The sequence below is a fragment of the Pogona vitticeps genome, chromosome 15, assembly GCF_051106095.1.
Source record: "Pogona vitticeps strain Pit_001003342236 chromosome 15, PviZW2.1, whole genome shotgun sequence".
Classification (NCBI taxonomy): Eukaryota; Metazoa; Chordata; class Lepidosauria; order Squamata; family Agamidae; genus Pogona; species Pogona vitticeps.
In genome coordinates this window covers 14,173,634-14,195,674 of record NC_135797.1, presented here as the reverse complement: position 1 = coordinate 14,195,674, position 22,041 = coordinate 14,173,634, and positions in this window count along the sequence as shown.

Genomic DNA, 22,041 nt, shown 5'->3' with positions numbered 1-22,041 from the left:
TTTAAGCCTGGCCTTGCCTCACAAACAGATCTGAGGCTGGGAGAGAAGCAGGCAGCCCATGAAATAGCCCCCCCACCCCCCCATCCCCAGGGCCCGGTCATGATGGCATCAACAGAGGGCCCTGTTCTGATTTTCCTGTTGGCCAGTGGTCATTCCTGCTTCTGTGAACCTCTCCCCTCTCCCCATAGGGTCCATAGGGGTTTCCCCCCCCCATGGCCAAAATATTGCTCCAGATATTAGGAATAAATTTTGGGGGGGAGGGGGAGGGGGAGGGGGGCCTGAAGTGACTCCTCTCCCCAGCTAGCAGAGCATGGTCATTCAGCTCCATTTTCAAGTGGTGCTGGGGAGCCGGCCCTCTGCAAACCGCCGACTCAGCTGCCGGAGAGACATGCAATAGGACATTCGGGGGGGAAACCCTGCGCCCCCAGAAGTGCTTTAATAGAAGGATTTGGGGCTTTAGAGGTCAGTAGGCTGTGGGGCACCCCAGGGGATGCAGGCAGGTACAAGACGAGGGGGACGTTGGTGGAAGGATTCAGGCTTTAGGAGGCCCGAGAAATCAGCAAGCGGCCAGGTCTTCTGAGGGTGGGCTAGATCTTCCTGTATCCTCCAGTTAGAAGCCAAGGGATACCCAAGGCATTGCAACAAAGGCTTTTACCCTTCTGTCACGAAAAGGCAAAATGATCTCTAGGAAAAACAATAATGTTAGTAAAAGGGGAAGGCCCAACGGGAAATGAAGCGACTCTTGTCTAAAGGCACCCACAGGCTGCAGTTTACAAGAGCTGAGCAGGGCGGTTGAGGGCAGGATATATTGGAGGTCTCTCATCCACGGGGTCGCCCTAAATCGGGAGGGGGGGCAACTGGACGGGGAAGTAAGGGAGCCAGAAGACGGCAGGGCATAGACTCAGCAGCCAGATGGCGACCTAAGATAAAGAATCCTGCTTTTCGGTGCACAGGCTGCAATGCGCAAGCACGGCCACCGGGGGGCGCCCCGAGATTAAGAATGAGGAGCTAGCGCTTTAATAGGGCCACGGATGCCCCGAAGCATGTGGGTCGCCGGAAAGAATCTATGCTTTCTGTGTGGTGCCGAGGAAACGGTGGGACGCTGTTTGCAGAGGAGCAACTCTGCAGATCCTTTGGCTTCCCTCTGGCCTCGGTTTGTCCAAAGAAGGCTGAACTCCTTCGTTGGGAGGGTCAGAAAGACGCCGGAACAGCGGAGGAGCCCCTCCTTAAAGCCCCACAGACACAGCTGCAGGGGAAGCCTCTTGGGAAGAAGGGGCTTCCTCGGGAGTAGGGGGTTCTCCTGGAGGGAAAGCCTTTCCTTCCAGGGAGGCCAGGGGCCCCGATTCTGCAGCTGAGCTCCGGGTGGGACTCAGGCAATCTAGCCCTTTTAAAAAGCGCCTTCAAAGGGGTGGGGGACTGGGTAGCGCTGACCCATTTACCTTGCACCCTGGTAAGCCAACCCCCTCCCCTGGCTGGAAGGGGCTGCTAAGCCAGCCGGCCAGAAGCCCAAAGTCCCCAGGATGGGGCCCGTGTGAGGCCGGTCTCTGATTTATAATTCACTTTTCAGTCCCCAGAAGGACCTCCAAGGGGACACCGAAAAATATGACGCCATTACAAAACCAAGCTAAGCAAAAAGATGCCGGGTCCTGTGGTCGGAAGGTTGGACTAGGACTCCGAAGTCTTGAATTCAAATCCCTCCTTGGGCGTGAAGCTCATTGGATGACCCAGGTTTCGTTTCTCTCTCTTTCTCGGTCAGCCTGGCCTGCTGGATAGGATGGTTGTGAGAATCAAGTGGAGGGAGGAGAGTCACGTAGAGAGCCCTGAACGTGTGGGGGTTTGGGGGTTGCGGGTGGGCTGGTAATAAATTTACCCAGTAGATAAATAAGATTTTAGAAGCTACAAGGTCAGGGCGACTGGGCAGGATCTATTAGGTGGTGGGTCATTCATGCATTTAGACTGGGTTTTTCTGTGTTCTGAAGTGGAATGAAAAACATGACGGAAAGAGATGAAGAAGTGGAGGAATCATGTAGGAGAAAGCAATAAAGGGGAAAAACTGGAGGGAGCAAAAGCAGGAAAAAGCTCTCCATTAAAAGGACCACATTTTATGTGACCTAAACTTTTGTGGATGCAGCTACTTAGGCAGCAGTTCGGGAAACCTTCAGCCAGACGTCTTCCTCTTTCGGGTGCCAATTGACTTTTTATATATATATTTGCCCCACCTTTCTCCTTAAAGGGGACCCAAGGCGGCGGCTTGCCTCCATCGGGCTTTTGATTCTGGATCCGGCCCCCTCTGCCCCTCTGGAGGCAAAAGGGCCCCTCAGGTCCGGCACATAAAACAAGGACAGCATCTTCTTGTGTTCAATGGGGAGAAAACTGAGGAGAAAGGCTGGGTAAAAATATTAGAAACACATTAAATAAACAAATTGTAGCCCTAAAGTCCAGGGTGTGTATTCCCAGGGAAGCTTGGGTGGGGAAGCCCAGGTGGGGCTCCTCAGAAGTAAGCCCCATCGCTTCCAGTGGGGGCTTACTCCCAGGTCAGGAGGCCTCGGCTGGCAAAAACAGGCCACCCAATGGTCTTCGTTAATTGGACGGAAAAGCCTGGCCGAGCGCCGGGAGGGAGGAAGGAAGGCAGGCAGGCCGGCCGGTGGGAACCGGGGCCCTGGGGAGACGGGAGGGTTGGGCGGGTGGCCCCGCTTCCCGAGGGCCCCCTGTTTGAAAAGCAGCAGCAGGAGGGGCGCCTCGGCAGGAGGGATTCCCCACCGGAGAGCCGAGCCGAGCCGCCGTGGGGCGCTCCGGAGGGCCTGAGCTGGGCCAGCGAGGCGAGACCCAGTCGGGACGCCGCCGACAAATCCCGGGACCCGACTCGCCTCCGAGACACGCTGGGAGGTGAGAAGATAAAGGCGAGGGAGGGGGGGGGGAGACTGGGGTGTCCCTTGGGGGCTTTCTCCGGGTGGGGCCCTAGGCTGCCCAACAGGATGCTCCGTGTCGCCTTCGGAAGGCTGGGGACGTTTCCCAAACAATCTCTCTCTCTCTCTCTCTCTCTCTCTCTGTGTGCGCGCGCTTACTGGTTCATCTCTTCAACGGCGGACTACGTAGTTGTGAAGAACATAACCCCCGCCTGAGACACCAGCCCCCCCCTCCAGGAATCCTGTACCTATAGGATCCGGCTGCGCTGCTAACCAGCCTGCCGCCGGTTTCCTGGGGCGTTGCGCGGGGGGGGGAGCGTGGACTTGGGTGGGTTGGTTCGTTGGTTCTCGAAAGGCAAGACCTTCATTAGACCACTTCGTTTGTTTGTTGTTGTTGTTGTTGTTGTTTTAAATCGGACAGACAGCTCGCTTCCCATGATAATTCGTCTTATGGGTAGTTCATAAAATTATATACGAGACTCTCAAAGTTTCACCGGGGTTGTTCGGGCCAGGTTGGCTTCTTAAGACGACTACACACGTCGTTTGCAGAAAGCTTTGGGGTGTGTGTGTGTGTGTGTGTGTGTGTGTGTGTGTGTGTGTGTGTGTGTGTGTGTGTGTGTGTGTGTGTGTGTGTGTGTGTGTGTGTGTGTGTGTGTGTGTCTCGGCTTGAGCTACAAAAAACCTTAATATGAGGAACAGCATAGATACTGCGCCGATATTCAACAGATACTTAGGTAAAACTTGTATGTGTTATAAGATACTACAGTACTCAATGCCTTTATAATTTTGATTGACTGTGGATGATGATGATGATGATGAGGATGAGGATGAGGATGAGGATAATGATAATAATAATAATAATAATAATAATAATAATAATAATAATAATAATAATAATAATAATAATAATAATAATAATAATAATAATAATAATAATAATAATAAGTTTCAGCTTCCGGAAATAACATAATCAGAGCTACAAAAATATGGCAATATTAGGAACAGCATAGATACTATGCTGATATTTAACAGATGCTTAGGTTTTTGGTTAAAGCTTGCATCTGTTATATAATACCAGCCAATATTTTTATAATTTTGGTTGACTGTGCCTGGTGTTTTTGGATGATGATGATGATGATGATGGAATAGGGAGCTTCTTCCTCCTGCAGGTGCCCTCCAGGAAAGTATAAGGAGACCAGAGCAGGTTTTCAAGCCCCAGAAGGCTCCGGGTGGGAGTTTTATTTATTTATTTATTTATACTGCAAGGGGAGTCTGGCTCCCCGGGCGGGTTTCAACCCGAGGCTGCGGAAATCGAGATGCCTCCAAACTGGGAGGTGACTCGCCTTTTCTCGCAGGGTTTCTCTGGGCGGTCGACCTCCCCTGCGCGGAGCAGGCTTCCCAGCTGGTGCCCTTCCTAAGTTTCGGACTACAAAGCCCACCACCTCGCGAGAAGCCTGGCAGAGGGGGTGGAAGAGTGGATTTTCCGAAATCCTAGCCCTCCTCCCGCTTTCAGCGGGGGAATCCTCTCCTGCTTGTCGAGTTGACTCAGGATCCCACCCACCACCAAGACTGCAGGTTAAAAAAATCCCCCCCTTGAAAACAGAGAAAAACCCAAAGAGATCTGAACGAGGGAGGGGCTCCTCGCTGCCGCGGAGAGGCGAGGCAGGAAGAGAGGGAAAAATACAGATCCTCTTTTTCAAGGCGGAATTATTTGTAAAAGGTTTTCTCTTATGTCCTCCGTGGGCCTAGAAAGACGGTCGGGAGCAAGGGGCGTCGTTGCCGAAAGGGAACCGGAATCGTCCGTGCCCGGGAGAACCTTCGCGAGCCGCGCCTCTTTGCGCTGGGAGGCTCCGCTTTTCCCGGTTGGGAAGGGCTGGATGACCCCCCGGCCTGCCTCCTCTTCCTTCTCTTCCTCCTCCTCGGGGCTTGGCCCTAGGACCCCCAGCGGGAAGGACTCCCGGGAGAGCCGAGCTTCGATGGGAGAAGGGCATGGGATGGGGGGGGGGCTCAAACGCCTGGATCGAGGCCAACCCCTCCCGGGTGGCTGTGCTTTTTCGGTGGGCGGCTGCATCTTCCAGGGCGGTGATTCTCCTGCCTCGTTGGGCTTCCCCGTTTCTTTCGCTCTCTATTTAGTTTTTCATATTTACCCCCTCCCTGGCCCATTTCAGTGCCTGGACCTTTGCGAAGAATTCCGCCCGTTTTTTTTAAAAAAGGGACCCCCTCCCTCCCTTTCGTCGCCCCCCCCCAGTAAGTTTTACTTCTCTGTGGTCCTCTCTCTTTCCTCCCCCCCCCCCCGCTCTCCCACAAGCATCCCCTCCTCCTCTCCAGCGCAGCCAAAGGAAGGATCAACGGCTCCCTTCAAATTCCTGCCAGCCAGAGCTTCTAATCTGGCTCTGCTTTGCATATATGGTAATGAGGCCCCTCTAATGGAGAGACTGAGCTGGTCTCAGGGCTCGCCCAGACGCACCGGGTTTCTGGCGCTCCCCCTTTTAACCCGGTGCCTCCCCCCCCCCCGCAACCCTCTCCCCCAAGGCGGCCGGAGAAGAAGGTCGGCGTCTCCCTTGGAGGAACCGGCCGGGAATCGGGGCCCGCGCGCTTTTTACGCCTGGCTGAAGTTGCCCGGTTTGCCCCTCCGTCCCTCCGTCCCCTTGGTTTCCGATTCATCTAATTTTCCCGCGAATAAAATAAAAGAGGAGAGGTGACCCCCTCCCCGCCCAAATATATTATTACGGGTAAGGTCTTCAGATAGAAGGATAGATTCATTTTTCGTATTTCATATTCCCCTCTTTGGTCGTCCGGTGAAGACGAGAAAGATTTCCCTATAACAAAATAAAAGGAAGAAAGGAAGGAGAAAGAAGAGAAAAATGCACTCGCTTCGTGTGTCCAAGACGGCACGTTTATGAAGACCTGCTAAAGGTTCGTTTTCTATTTTATGAAAAAGATGGGGCCAGTATAAAATGTAGCCGAAGTAAAACCTAATGGGTAACAAATTCATCAAGGTAGGGGGGAACCCTGAGAAAAAGGGGTAGCAACCCTCCCCGCTCCCCTCCCCCTCCCCCTCCCCCTCCCCGGGCGACTCCGTCCTCGGGAGTTGAAGCGCCTTTGGGGGGAAATCGTGGGAGATACCCGAGAGGTCTAATCCGGATCAGGAGCGCGGAGGGGCGCGCACGGTTTGCGGGCGGGAGGAGAGGGGGAGAAAGGGAAGGTGCGCGCGCATACGTACGTGTCGGAGTGTGTGTGTGAGTGTGAGAAAGGGGGGGTCTGCAATCAGGAGGCGCCTAATTATCCCTCCCTCCCTCCTCCTCTTCTTCGCTGCTAATGAGAGTTTTTCCCTCCCCCGCCTGTGGGGGGGGGAGGAGGAGGGGCGGGGAGGGTGAGTCCTGCGGTAAAGGGGTGGGAGGGGGAGGGGTGGGGGTGAGGTGGAAAGAGGAACGGAGCCCCCGCCGCCGCCGCCGCCCCTTGACTTGCAAAACACGTCCGAGGCCAGACAAGGGGGCCGATTTATGGGAGGCAAGGGAAGCAGCACCCCCGGGAGATTCCCAGGGCGTTAGGAAGGAGGGGGGGCATTTCTCTGCTGAGGAGGCGGGAGATAGTTGAACTCCTCGTTCCCGAAGCAGTCTACCTTGTTGTTTTGCGCCATCTCAGCCGCTTCCCTACGAATGGGTGGCTTCTAAAAGGTCCCGTCCTTAACAGCACCTGCTCAGGTCTTGCAAAGTCAAAAGTCGTGGTTCCTTTAGGAAGTCAGTCCATCCAACCCTTCCCCCGCCTCCTTTCCTACGCTCCCCCCTCCCGCTTTTTTTCTAGAATGATGGTCTTTTGCTCAGTGAAGCCAACCTTTTCTACCCCTCCAAGTTACTTTTGCCAGGCCGTTTCCTAACCCAGCCCCCCTCAGTTCGTTCCCAGAATCCAGTACTGGTCACGTCGGCGGGGCCCTTCTGGAAACTGGCTGGTGGATTATGGGCGTTGGAGTCCAGGCCCAGATCCATGCCTGAAACTGGTCCATCCCAGCTTCAGCCTGTTTGTGGCCAAGGTGGGGGCAGCCGATGAATGTACTCGCGAGTAAGCAGAGATGGCAGAGCAGTGTCCTTCCAAGAGCGTCTTTCTTGTGAGTGACCTGGGCTAGGAAAGAGCAGGATCATCTGGTGGGCCTTCCCCCACCCACCGCTACACGTCTCCTTGCGAGTAACACCCCACATCCCAACGACAGGAATGCAAGCAGATAAGAGGGGGAGGAGGGGGGGTAGGGCCCCCAAGACACGTGTTGCAGAATCCGAGCAGGGAGGGGGGCAATATGGTTTGCAACCAGACGTGTTTGTGCCTTCGCGTGTCCTGCGGAGGTCAAGTCCGGGTCTCCGGGGAAAGCTGGCCCGGGTTCTGACGACGCGGCTGGGCCTGAATCTGTTTCCCGTCCTCCGAGTCGAACATGATCAAGGGCTCCGCTGAGGAGCGGCAAGTCCACCCAACCCTTGGGTAAACCCCCTTAAGCCGATGAGTCTACTCTAATCGGAAACCGCGGCAAAGTCGATTGAGAAACGCTTCTCTCCTCGTGATGATGATGATGATGACAGTAATTGCGTGAAACCTAACATGTGAGGACGAGAGAGTCCAAGAAGCTCTTCCAGAAACTCAGACCTCGGGTGCGGAGGGAGGGACGTGGCTGACATGGAAGAGCCCCCTGATCTTCGCGGCTGACAATGAACTTGAGCCGGCGGCCTCCCATCTCGAGGCCTGGGGGGGTGGGTGGGTAGGAAGGCCGGATTTCCCCCCCCAGCGGCGGCGGCGGCGGCGGCGACAGGGATGGAGTGGTGGGGGGCGGCGGGTGAGGTCGTGCCAAAGGATCCTTTTGGGAAGAGCGCTTGGCCCCCCCTGCCCCCCCCAGAGCCACTGCCCCCCTGTTTCCCCCCGCCGTCTAGACGCTCCCCTCCCGCGCCTTCCTCGCGCCTGTCGAGTATTCAAAGCAGGGGGCGAGGGAGGGACATTATGATGCTAATTTGGGTCGGGGGTCCCCCTCTGCCTCGCCTGCCTAGCCAGCTGAACTGGGGTGGGGCAGGGCGGGGGTGGGTGGGTGGGCGACGGGGAGGAGGCTTGGCCCTTCAGCTGCCGCATTTCCACGGTCTCAGATCTGACCCAGGCGCATTCCTGGACTCAAAGGGGGTGGGGGGTGGGGGGAAAGGGGGGTGTCCACCCTGCCTCTCACCCATCGCCACAGGTTTTCTTATGTACATCTTTCTCTCTATCCCTTTTCTTCATATAATATCTATTTTTTCGATCAATATCTTGAGCCTAGAACAACGAACCACACACCCCCACCCCCATGGAAGTTCGTAAGTTCGTAAAAGTTGTCACAGCTGGACTCCGTACACGTCCCTTTTTCCCCCTGTGTATTTGCCTGGATATAGAAACGCAATATGAAGGGTCTCTCTTTTAAAATATATATATATTATAATAATCCTGATTTCCCCCCCCTGTGGATTTAGGACGCTTCTTCCAAGAGAGAGTGTGGTTTTCTCCCCAGAGGAAATCCGGAACGCCTTGAGTCCGGCTTCCTCCTCCGCCCGCCCGCCCGCCCGCCCGCAATCCCCCCCCCCAAAAAAAAGTAAGGCAAAAAGGACAGGGTGTGGACCAAGCCCAGCTGGAAATATGGGGTGTCCCGTGTGGTCAGTCGTGTTGAGAGCGGTGGCCCCCTCAAAGTTCTTGTCAGGATCCGGTGGGGAGAAGGGAGGGGGGGCACCGGGGCTGACTACACCTATAAGTCGGTGGAAAGGGGCCAGGAATTGCTTAATGGCTTGACCTTATCCTACAAAACAAGGTGGGGGTGCTTATGTGAATTTTTCCTACTGAATCTCTAGTCTGAGGCAGCAAAGGAAACGAAGAGCCTGGTTTCACCTGAAGGACTGCTAAATTTTGCTGGGCCCTCGCTTCCCTGGACTGCAGCCGCCCGTCGCTCCCGATGCTTAGAGATGCTGGGGGTGGTTTTTTAAAAAAAAATTCTCTCCAATCCCGGCGTTGCCTTCCTGAGAATCGAGGAGCGCCAGGGAAACGGGGCCCGGCAGGGAGGGCGCGCAAGCGGTAGCGCCGCTAGGCCCTCTTTGGTGCGCGCTCTCGTGCGAGGGAAGGGGCGGGGAGGCAGGTCCGGAGGCTGGGCTACGTCACTCCTCCTACCCCCCCCGCCCCCGCCCCACCCTTGCACAAGAGGCAGGGAGGCGCGTCGGAAAGGCTCAGTCCGGGGCGCGCTCGGCCCGCGGCGCCTGGAGGCAGCCGAGCTTCGGCGGGAACGGGAGAGGCAGCGCCCCAAAGGCCGGGTAAGCAGCGCGCCCTCGTCTCCGGGTCTCCTCCAGAGAAGGAAAAAGACCCCCCCCCGAAACCCCGCCGGCTGAGCCCCGCAGCTTTCCCGATCTCTCTCGCTCTCTGTTTGCGCGGTGGCGGGCAGGCGGGCGGGCGGGCAGGAGTCTCCTCCTTCCCTCGCTCTCTTTCCTCCCTGGCGGAGCGGTCCCTTTGATGGCTTCCAGGACTTCGAACCCTTCTTTCCCTTCGGTCCGCAGGTAGATCCGTTTCTCTGTGTTTAAAATGGCCAGAGCTCACAGGAGGGGCTCAGGGAGACAATTTTCTTCTTTTTTTAAAAAAAATTTCCTATCTATTTTTCTTTCTTTCTTTCTTTAACTTGAAGGCTTATTTTTTAGTTATTTGTTTCTTTTAATTTCTTTTTAACTTCTGGATAATGCGAAACAGACCCGTTTCTTCAGGCTGGTGGTTTCCGTTCTCTCTCCCGCTGGCTTTGAGGCAGGCGTGGGAAGACCCTCCTCGCCTTCGCGCCTCGGTTCGCGTTATTTGTTGAAAGCTCCTTCCTCTAGCCCGCCTCGGAGCCAGGGCGATGCGCTCCTGGGGCGACCCTCGGAAGCTGCTGCCGGCCAAAGAGGAGAGGGTCAGGGGGCTCTAAGACTTGCGCGGAGCCGTGGCTTTGCCTGCGGCCCCCGGGGTCGAACCCCGCCGGCGGCAGCAGTTCCAGCTCCGGCAGGGAGAGCTTCCCGCCTGGGGACCCCCGGCTGCCAGCCCGAGCGGGCAAGAGGGACCCGACCCCCCCCCCCCCCCCAGGATCTGCGGTCGGGAGATTTTCCTCGGGTTCTCATTTGGGAGGAAACGGCTGAGAAGCTGGAGGGGGCAGGTCGGGAGATGGGGGGCAAGGAGGAGTTAGGGCGGAACGGGGGATTGGTGGGTGGGGGGCGGTCTTTCGCTCCTACCCCTCCGCTATAATCTCTCCTTTTAAAATTTACCAGCAGCCCCCCCCCCCCGCCTCTGTGCAACCATCCTAACGTCAAGAGGTTGCTGGCGGCTGCCTCATGATGTTAGGATAAATCGGTTTTTCTCCTTGAGCTTTTTCTCTCTGTGGAGAAATTTTAAGGAGCCCCGACCCCACCCCAGTATCCAGGTTTTGGAGCGGTGCTCAGTCAACCCTCACCTTTGCACACAAACACGCGCCGGATTGGGCCCCACCTTGCCTGCAAAAGACGTTAGCATGGGAAGCTGCCGGGGAGCCGAGGGCGAGAGAACCTTCTCTTCCTCGTTGGTTTCCATGGGATTTGAGGCAGGAAGAGCAGCGACGGACCCGAATCTCTTAATTTGGTCTCAGGCATCACGAATCCTGTGCGCCGCCCCCCCCCCCAAAATAAAATGGACCAACTCAAAGAGAGTCATCCCATCTCCAGCGCCGCCCAAACAGGGTTGGATTCAAATCCAGGTGGCCATCCGTCAGAGAGGTTTAGCCCTGGATTCTTTCATCTTCGGAGGGCTGGTCTAGATGTCCTTTGGGAGACCCATAGAATGCTACAGTTAGTTCTGGGATTCCTCTGCTCTCCAACACACTAAGATGCCTCACTGTCATAAGAATGTATTGATTTGTCACCCGGATACACCTGTAGCCCTTTCCACTCTAACATAGAAGTAGCATCAGTGAGCATAATGGCATTCCCTTGTTGCTTAAAAAAAAAAAACCAACAAAAATGGGCATAAGATTATACTGCTGGGCTCCTATATGGCCAGCATTTTAAGCATGCAGCAATTGTTTCCTGAGAGAGAAAACCCAAAATCACGAGCTCAATGTGAGTAAAATGTTTTATTTGTATTTCTATATATTGATCAGACTGCAAGTGCGGGAACGGAAATGTGTCTTCCCAAATCTGAGCCATTGTGTGGGGTGTTGGTGATGAAATATTAATTTATTTAATTACTTGGGGGGTGGGATGCAACGAATTCTGCCCCATGACATGGTTTCCCAATATATATATTAGCTGGGGGGGGGCTGGAATCAGAAAGCGAATGCGCCTTCTAAAAGTCTACAGACAAAATGCTTTTGAAAATAAAATTTGACCCACAACTTGGGTATGAACTTTATAGATCTGTTTATTTATAAAACAAAATCCCATATTGCCTGGGAAGTAGAGAAAGCCCACAGAGGGAGAATGTCCAGATTAAAAAACAAACAAAACAAAAACAAAAACAAGAAGATTAGACCCTGCAATTCAAGGTTCCGTTTCTTGGACAATTTTTTTGTTGGACAAATTAAACTTCAGGAGAAATATAAAGTGCTCTCTCTTTCAGGAGAAATATAAAGTCCATCGACCCCCTCAGGCACGCTCAGACCTGCCGACCTCCTGGCTGAAGGTTTGAAGATCTGAACGATGACCTGATATATATTGTAATGTTGGCTTTCCCAAAAGCCAGCCTTACAAAGTCAGGGACTCAGAAGCGATGCCGTAATTCCGCTTCCTACACCTCCCCCCCTCCTCCAGATATTATCCTCCCTTTGGCTTGCTATGGAAAAACCACCGCGATCCCTGGTCAGCTGGGTGGGATAAAAATATGGAATAAATAATAAATAAAAACACTTAGGGCAGTTTAAAGCCTGTTGGCTCAGAGTAAATCCAGGTCACAGCTAGAGGAGACCCATTGAACCAATGGAATATATGGAGGAGTTGACTCCCCAAATCTTCACTGATTCAACAGCTATACTCTATTTGTGACTTCTTGCTGGATCTTAACTCATATATAAATATATCAAAGCATGAATCCTGTATGTGTGTATCTGTGCATGACCGTGTACACGATTACATTATAACCACATTTTAACCACCTTTGCAGTATTTCTAGGATGCCATTTAATTGTAGATTTTGACGAGGGTGCGGGAAAACAACTCCACTTGCCATTTGCTAGGAAATATTTGTGGTTCGCTTCCTTCTGTCTGGGTAAATGAAGCCAGTTGTCTGAGATTTAAGATGCATGGATTTTTTGTGAGCTGTTTTTACCTGAAACCTGGGCAAGCAGAACGCATGAGCAGAGAAAGCAGACATGGTTGGGTCTGCTCTTCAAGCAGGGAAAATCCTGTGTGGGGTTTCAGAGTGGAGAAGATTCGGGTGACTCAGATTTAAGGGTACGTGTTTCACGTAAATAAATAAATGGGGGGGAGAGAAATGCTGTGCTGGATCCAGATTTGATAGAGGCGGCCCATTGAAATAAATGGGATTTGATTTGTTATGACTGGATTTTCACACTGATTTCAGTGGGCCTGCTCTGAGTAGCTGTGGATCTGACCCAGTGTGTTCTTTTCAATTTGAAGGTGCTGTGTTAAGATGGATGGTGACTTGAAATGAGACGAACGTGTGGCTTTTTGTGTGTCATGCAAAGCTATCAAAAACAATATAATTAGCCGTCCTGCCTTCTGAATGTTTACTCGCTTTGTGCGGATGTAATGGTTAAGGCACTGATAATGTCTGACTTTACATGGCTGGCTAAATTACTATACCATGGATCTAGTTTTATGACAGATTATTAATTCAATTATGATTTTTTTAAAAAAAATAGAAAACACCTTTAGATATCTATCTATCTATCCAGAAATAAACACGTTGAAAGGACAGGAAGTGGATGAAACGAATTAGAAACAGCAGTGATAGTGTTTGACCATAATCTGAAGCCATGGATGGGATTTAGGGCCTGCTAGCTTCCACCCACGGAGAGCACCTGCACATACATGGAAGTAATGTGCATTTCCCTCCAACAGACTTGTCTTGAATTATTTTACTCTGCCCCATTTTAAAGACCTGTATATCTCTCTCTCTTCCTGAGGGAACTTCCCAAGATTTACAAGGCGCTTCTACAGAAATATTTTTAAAACAGTGAGTTGCAAAGCAGGAAAACTCACACTGAAGTAAACCAAGGTTACCACAAGACCTTTATTTCCGGGGGTGGCTTCTTTTTCCGGGGGGGGGGGTAGAGGGGCTGAAAAAGAGCTGGATGGGGGCTCCCTCGTCCATAAGGGTCATCCCGTCGATCAGCCCCCACGCCAAAGGCGAGGGACGGCGCTTTAAAGCTTTGCCCTGCGCGAAGGCAAGGCTCGGTCCTGACTGTGGAGGATCGGCGGGGGGGGGGGACGCGCTCAGCCTCCGAGGGGCGGCTCCCGGACCAAGTGGCAGGTGGGGGAGGGACAGCCTTTATCTCGACGACGGGCCCCAATCCCAGCCTGGCGCAACCGAGTCGAGAAAGGGCCTTCAGCTGCATACCGACCGGGTGGGGTCTCCAAGAATCCCTGCGCCAGGCGGCCCGGGCGGGGCCCTCTCGGCTCTTGCGGGTGCGCCTCGGGCAGCCCGTTTCAGAAATTCCGAACATGGCTCCAAAAAGCGTGCAGGCTTTCTGCGGCCACAGGTCTCTTCTTCAGGCCAGCTGGCGCCAGGGTTGGGACGGCTCTCTTTTCGGGGTGGCAAGCAAGGTGCCCACGCGCGTGGGCGTTGATCGAGGGAGGGGGGTTAGGAGACGGGCTTTAGCTGGGCGTGCCCGTAAGAGACCGATCCACGCTGTTGGGGGGGGGCTGGGATCGAGGCTGGAAAGCATGTCTGAACTGGCAGCCTTTTGACCCGAATGCTTGCACGTGGTTCTTTTCCCCAACACCTTAAAAAAGGCAGCCCGGACACGTGCCAAAGGTATCCATGTGAGATTTCGGGGGGGGGGGGGAGGCAGCTCCTGAAGCTGCCTGGTCATTAAAAAAAAAAATTGGTAGGAGACGCATCAGCCACAGGTATTGGTGTATGTATGAAAGAGTAAGCTTGATGGGGGGGGGGATCGTGGGCCTCGTTATGGGGGTTTCAGACCCAGCTAAGAGTAGCGCAAACTGCCCCGCCCTAGGGGAACGGGAACAGCCCCCCCCCCGCCAGCTCTGCCCTGGAGCCGACAAACCGAGGATCTTGTTTTGCACGGAATAAAAACAGTCAGTGGCAGCGGATTTTTACCCTTTTTATTCTGTAATTCATAAAGATCTGGTTATGGACAATAATTATAGTTACCAGACCCCCCCCTTCTTTGCCAGCTAAATGAAAAGATTCCGGGCTTGGGGGGCTGTATTATACCTGTTCCTATTTCCCTCTCTCGTCTTCCTCCTGCTGCCCTTTGACTCTGCTTTTAAGATACTGTACTTGCTTAATTCTTTTTCAATATTTGTATATTTACTGGTTTTTTAAGCTTTTAAATATTGTCCTTTTAACCTTGTTAGCCGCCTTGGGTCCTTTGAAGGAGAAAGGTGGAGTAAAAAAATATTTTAAATGAGTAAAATAATAAAGGTCTCGAATAATTGGCCCCAGACCAATTAAGATTTCTGGACCCGATCCAGAAGTGGGCTCAGCTCTAATTCCTACCAAGAGCGCCGTTCACACCAGTTTCCACCCGAATCTCAAAATCCTGATGGTTTAAAATTATTTTTCTTTTTTTTAAAAAAAATGAATGAGAGAGGATTCATTTTAATATGTACTTTTAAATTCAGCAAATTAAAAGCAACGGCTTAGTTTAGGGAAAAATTAGAGCCGGAGTGAAATCGCACATCCGGTTATCAAATTAGGGCATCTCTCCCCGAGTAAGGCTATAGAGGTCCATGTATTTACGAAGGTATTTACGAAGGAGTAAGCCCGGAAAAAGGCAAATGAGAGGACTTCCGAATGAACTCACATGACGGAACCTCTCGAGAAGCTTCGTGGGGTGTTTCCTGTCCTCATTTAAGCACGCAATTGGGGGGGGGGAGACTCCTGAACGGAGCAAACCAGGAAATTAAAGCAGGATGATGACCCTCGTGTGTTGCGCCTGTGCGCAAAATACTGTAGGGTGGGTCTGGAGGGACTCGGGACCAGATCCAAGCGAAGTCTAGCTCTCCGATGACTCATTTACTCTAGCAGGACAGATTTAATCCAGCAGCATGTGACTGACTCAGAAATAAAAGAAGGGCTTTTCATTTCAGAGGACGGTTTACTCTCGAGTAAAGGCGCCCAAGGGCGAGCAGAACATTTCTGCTCCTTGGAGGAGGGAAGAGCTAATTAACGGGTTAAATCGTGCTCCTTTGTAAAACAGTTGGGGCGGCTGATATATTTAACAAATTATACTAGGGTAATAGAATAAATAAAAAGAATCTAATATGTAACAAAATGAGGAAGTATTACAGGAGGCTTTGGAAGTGCCATGACCGTGGTATAAATGACGCTGTATGACAGCATTTTTGTATCATCGCCCTGTCACACATAATGTGTGTTTTTTATATATGCAATATATAAAAGGCTGCTAGTACTGGGTATAAACGGTATGCTGAACGTGTGGATGGAGACTACACGCGTGTCAAAGGGAAAGCCAATCGGGCTCCCCCGGAGACCTCCCTCCTCTTTCCAAAGGGGCCCAGGAACGTTTTGAGCCGCACGGCCCTGATCCTGTTCTGCCCTGCCGCTCTTTTCCTCCAACTTCTGGGGAAGTGGAAGAACTGGGGCTGGGAGTTAGGTGGATGGGGCCACCCTACAGGCTAGTGCGGGGGGGGGGGGCTGCTTCTTGGCCGGCTCCTCCTCGGGCTCAAGAATCAGGGCGAAGCGAGCCCCCCTAAGGTCCAGGTTGCATTTCTGCAGGGCACAATTGAAAACAGTGCCAAATACGCCCTCCCTCCCTCCCTCTTGCGGGTGCGCGTTTGGATCGCCCTGCGCTCCGGATTGGGATGGCAACCTGGCTTTTGACGCCTCCTTCCCCGGAACGGGGGTCCGGGTTCAAGAGAGGCCCGTTTGTGACTTGCCAGCCTCGCAGCCTGGGGAGGGGGCGGGCAAAGAGGGGCAGAGCGAGCTCCAAGGACGAAGGCTCCGGGCCGTGACCCCGACCCGCCCCCCCTCCCAGGTTTTAGCAGGGCTGCAGCGGTGTGACCCTCGCGCATCCTCCTAAGAGGAGATGCTCAGGCTGAAAGGACACGCTTACAGGGAGGGTGGGGAGACTGTCCGTCACCCCCACGCCGTCTCCCTCATTGGTCAGATATCCGGAATAGGGGAGGAACCAGCAATTACGCCTCAACAATTCAGCAGAGCTAGGCGATAGAGAGAGACCCCTGCCTGTACCCAGAATAGGAGGGTGTGGGGGGGGGGTCTTTTTTTGAGTCCCGGAAGTTTATTGGTGCCCGTTCTGTCCGGACAGTGCGGTGGTTAGAAGAGCGTGGGCCTAGGAAATGGAGAGTCCGCCCAGGGTTGCGAAGCCCTTCTGGGGATCCTGGGCCAGTCCTGTCAGCCCTGCCTACCTTACAGGATTGGTGTTAGGATGATTAAATTGGGTGTGATCACTGCTTGAAAGTGATCACGCCAGCGGATGCGGCCTGGCGCTCATTGCAGAGGTGCGGTCAGTCTCGCAGGGCTGGGTCAGGACACACGTGTCCCTGAGCGCTGCTGGCCCCGGAATGTCGGAAAGGCCCCTCTGGGCGGCCGGCGAAGAGCTGCCTTCCAGGCGAAGCAAAGGCGGCGGCGGCGGCGGCGGCCCAAGAGACCAGTGTGATCTGTGATCTTCCAGCTGCCCCCTTGTAACCTTGTTTGCCAGAAAGCTTGCAGCGCTTGATCCTCAGAGCTGTGCCGGGGGTCCTGATTCAGATTTATTGTTGGAGGCCTCAGGCTGAACGAGTGTGTGTGTGTGTGTGTGTGTGTGTGTGTGTGTGTGTGTGTGTGTGTGTGTGTGTGTGTGTGTGTGTGTGTGTATGTATGTATGTATGTGTGTCTCCTTCGGAAGGAACTGTGGGCGGAAGGAGAGACATGTCCTTGCTAATGGGTGGCTGCCTTGGGAACGCAGGCCTCTATTGACTGGTTGCGTTCCCTAGCTATATGCTTTTGTCTCTTGAAAGAGGAGGCAGCGTTAACCCCTCTTCTCTTTCCTCCTTTGTCCTTACCACGACCCTGCGAGGTAGGTCAAAAGGAGAAAGAGAGTACAGTATATGACGGGTCCAAGGTCACCTAGCACATTGCCATGAGTGAGCGCAGAATTCACACCCGGGTCTCCCCAGTCTTCCGCCAGCGCTCCTGGGCCACGTCAGGCCGATGTGGAGGCCCTGATCCAGAGAAAGTCAGGAGTGGATCCGCCGGTCTTGGAGGAATTGAGGTGTCAGGACTTGGGCAGACGGTGGAAGGGTGTGTGTGTTTTCTGGCTTCAGGGCCGCGAGTCTCTGAGCCCTACAATTTTCTCTTTTTTGCCCCTCCTTCTTCTTTAATGCAACCCTACATTGGATCCAGTGATAAAATCCTAGGTAATCAATTGGAGGAGGAGACACAAAGATGTATTAGAGGTCCGCGAAACTGAATGGGGTCTCGGAGCTCATCATCCCCGGCCTCCCGCCTAGGCAAGGCCACCCGAACATGATTTTCTGCACCCAATCGCAGTACAAATTTCGTTCCGTATGGAACCCCATTCCTTTGATATTTTGCAGGTAATATCCTGAATAGGGAGAAATTCTAACTCTGCCTCCCTGAGACTTCAGCGGATCTGGCCCAATATACCCGAAGGCCGGTTTGTGAAAAAGAAGGTTGAAACGGCGCATGAGGAGCGGAGAGGTGGGCACCCCGGGAACTGAATTCTGAAGGAGCGTAACCTTACCCCCGTTCCCACCCCCACCCCCGAGGGTTGAAGCTAAAAATTCGCTTAAAATTCTTTTGAACAAACAAAACGACGCTTCCTGCATTGACAGAGAGGAAGGCGTTTTGCATTTGTTTGCCTGCCACTGAGGTTGCAAAATGTCCATTTTGTCTATTTTTAAAATTTTAATTTTAATAGTTTAAATCGAAACGTTTTATTACTATTACTTTTCGGGTGGGTGGCGAACGAGAACAGACTTTGGTCAAAGCTAAGGGTACAATTCAGCCAGCCTTCCCGGGTGCCCGAAAACGGCTCCAGTTTCGCCAGCCTTCCAAAGCTGGCTTCTGGGGCTTGGGTTCCAGGTCTCAGCCTGAAACCGTCCCCTCTCCCCCAATTGGGGCAGTCCTAGGAGCCCAGCTGAGTTCTGCATTTTTCTTTCCCTGCAAAGGTCTTTGTGGAGGGGCACTTCTGCCCTCCTCGTTAGTATCCCGCTTTCCTCCCCTAGCCGTACAAAACCATTTAAAATCCACATACTAGTAAAAACGAAAATCCGTAACTTTAAACATTTAAAACATTATACGATCTCCCAACTGAGAACATTGTCTCGCTCCGGCTGCTTAGCGACTCTTTCTACCAACAGAAGAGAGCAGGCCCAAACCGGTTTACACAGCCAGGACGTCTGCTCCGGATTAAAGAGTCCTGGACCGTCCCACTCCGAAGCGGTTCCTTTTTTTTAAACCAGAGAAATCTCAACCCAGGAGAGAGACTTCAGTTAGGACAGGGGGGTCCCAAGTGTTTCGAAGTTGAAAGCGAAGGCACGTGTAATCAGGGAGTTACTCCGGAGGAGAGGGACCCAGATTTGGGCTCGGAGGCCCCGTCCCTTCCGTGGTTGCTCGGAAGTAAGTCCCGCTGCTGTCCATGGGGTATTCTTGGCAAAGATATTGGAGTGGCTTGCCCGTTCCTGCTCCAGGTGGATCGCGTTTAGTCCGCACCCTCCACTACGACCTGTCCATCTTGGGTGTCCCATCAGGGCATAATGGCCCATCGCCCTTCTCTGAAGGACTCTCAAGCCCCTTCGCCACAAGGCAGCAGCAATCCGCGAAGGGGAGGCCGTGGAAGACAGGAGGGCCTGGCCTGCTCTGGTCCAAGGGGTCAGGACACGACTTAACGCCTAAACAACAACAGCAGTCCCGCTGCGGGCAGAGAGGCTTCCTCTCGGGTAGAACGTGCTTACGACGTTCGTTTCCTGGACCCGATACGTTTTGAAGCCCAGCAACGTTTCCTGGGAATCAACCTGCCGAGGTGAGCCACGGGTAAAGTGGAGCTCCGAGCACCCGAGGGAGAGACTCAGGCGCGCCGGAAAGACAAGCCAGAGCTGGCGGGGGGGGGGCGATTTTGGCCCGTTTCTTCAGCAAACGGGGGCCTTTTCGGTGCCACCTCGACTCAGCTTTTTCTCTCTCCATGCCCTCATTTCCTCCCTCTTCCTTCCTTCCTGACTCCCAAAGAAAGAGGGGATCTGGCCCCCTGAAAATGGAAAAGCGGGAAATCTGTTCCTGCCCATGGGAGCGCGGTTTTCCTCCGTGTAACGGTGCCTAGCTGGGGGATGCGAGAAAGAAAGAGGACATAGATATAATATTCGCCAACAAAACGGATTAAAACAACAACAACAACAACGCAGGACTGGAGGGCACCCCCGGAGGAACGGCGGGGTGTCGATCCACCCAGGCTCTGATACAAAGGCACTGCTTTTCTCGTGTCGTGCCGCCCCCATCCAGGCGCATAGACTCGCAAGGAAGGCCCTTGAGGTTAAATGGGGATTCCGCCGAAGCAAGGAGGTAGCTTCGGAAAGAGACGCTGGTCGTCCGAAACGGCGAGTTGTGTAGCCCCCTGAGTCCAGTCCAAGAACATCCAAATGAACCGCTTTGGTTCCGAACTCGCGGAGGAGGAGAGGAAATGGCCCCTGACCACCGCAGAGTCCGCCAGCTTTCGGATGGGGCAGAACGCTTGGTCAGGTCGAGCGGGAAGGGCGGAAGGAAGCAAGCTGCGCGGCCTTCTACCGAGGAGGCCTGTTGAGGTGGCCGGGAATCCGTCTCCAGGTGGAAGAACCACGAACCTTTCAAGGCAGTGATAAAAATAAGGCTTTCCCCAAACCCTGCAAGATGCCCCAAGGTGCGTCTTTCTCGCGCGCGCCTCGAGGCTTTTTCTTTCCCCCCCCTCGCCCCCCGGAGCGGGGGGGGCTCTTTCCGAGCAGGGCGAGGCCACCCTTCGGGGGAAGATTCGTATCACCCTCGCTTTGCGGGCCCCGATTTGCGCGCGCCCTCTTCTCCCCGCCGCCCAATCCCGTTTCCTCCTCTGAAGAAAACGTCGCCGCGTCTTCGAGGCAACCTCGACTCACTGCCCGGCCACGCCATGAGGCTTCCTCGCGAGGAAGCTCGCCCGGGGCTGGAGCGCTTCAAAGGCAGCTGCCTAGGATTTGCTTCCGAACTGGTAGCCGGGCGAAGATTCGGGGCACCTTGAGGACGAACCAGCTTCAGTGGGCATTTCGTTTATTCGCTTTAACGATTAGTTTGTGGCTCTTCAGGCCGCGAAGGAACCCACAGCCTGGGAGAGGCACAGAGAGAGGAAAATGTTCCTTAAAAACAAGTTTTATTCCTTTTTAAAAAAGTAACTTAAAAATCAATGTTAAAGCTTGACATCTTAAGAAAAACACAGAGCCTACGCGGAGCACCCGCAGTCAGGCAGCTATTCAGTGGTAAAACAGGTCCGTCATTTTAAAGAAAACGTGTGTGTGTTTGTGTGTGTGTGTATGTGTGTGTACACTAGAGATTTTTCCTCCCCCCCCCCCCCCATACATCTCGCTTATCAGGGGAAACGGGAGAGAAAAGACGAATTTCGTCCCCTTCTTCCGCGGGACGGTGTGGCCTCCACGCCAGCGTGTCTGTGCTCTCCTCGTCCGCGGCCTCTTTGCCTTCCAAGCGGCCTTCGGCTCCCGCGCGGGAACGAGGCGGCTCGAAGGCCCCGCTGCGCACGCGGCCACCTGCGCCCGATCCTATGATCCGCCTTTACCCCGAAGCCCCGCTGATTTCCGGCCAATTTGCTCCAAGGTAAACGCATGGCCACGAATTGTCGGTGGTGGGAAAGCGCACCCAAGGGGGGCCAAATTTTTTTTAAAAGGGGGGAGCAGAGTTCCTGCGCCTTTAACAGCCAGGTCCAAACGCCGTCCCTCCGATGGGTCGGCGGGGGTTCTCCCCTATAGAAAGGCAGAGGATCCTTCGTCCCCGGAATTTCCTCACCCGCGGAAGAAGGTACAGGAGCCCCGTCTCCCCCTTGGTGCGGTTGCGCGCGGCCTGCCTGAGCAAAGCAGGTCTTGCAAGGCGCGCAACCTACGCGCCCTCCCCCCCCCCCGCCGCCTCCCTCTTCTCCCACGTCTTCCGGCAGAGCTGCTTTGCCCGGGAGAAAGAGGTCCACCGGTCCCGCCGAGTCCTTCTCTGGAGCGCGCGCCTTGGGGGGGGGGGGTTGAACTTCCCCGCCTGCTGCGGAGCGCCGGGGACTTTGCGCGGCCGCGATGGGCGGGGGAGGCGCGGAAGCCGCGGAGGGGTGGAGTGGGGGGGCAGGGAGGGAGGGAGGGGGGGAGGAAACATGAAAATCAGGGGAGGTGACGTCAGACCCCCGGAGCCAATGGGCGGCTGGCGGAGGGGGGGGGCGCGCGCGCCTGTGAAAGAATGAATGGGCCGTTCCCACGGCGGCGCCCGGCTCGCGTTCCGGCTCTCCACGCAGAAGCTGTAGGTGCGGCGGACGGGTGGGGGGAGGGAGGGAGGGAGGGAGGAGTCGGTGTGTGTGTGTGTGTGTGGGGGGGGTGATCGCTCTCCCTCCTGCCCGCCCTTGATTCCGTCCCCGACCCAGGCAGCCGGGCTTCCTCCGGTCCCCAGAGCGCCCGGGGGGGGGGCTTGCCTCGGGCTTCTCTTGCCCGCCATCCTTCCTGGGGGGCGCTGGAAAAGAGAGGAAGGGGATCCCGGAGACGCGGGGGGGGGGGGCTTCCTGGAGACTGGGACCTACCGGCGCCCCGAGCGAGGCGAATCTCCCCTTCCCCAGGCGGAGCCGGAGGGTCGGGTCTCCTCCTCCCCCCGCGTGAGTGACTCCGTGGGGGATGTGGGGCAGGGGCGATGGGGGGGGTTGTGCCGGTGATGAGGGTGGGTGACTGGGTGGGGGGAGACACTGCCGGAGGCGGTGGGGGCTCCGGCAAATCGC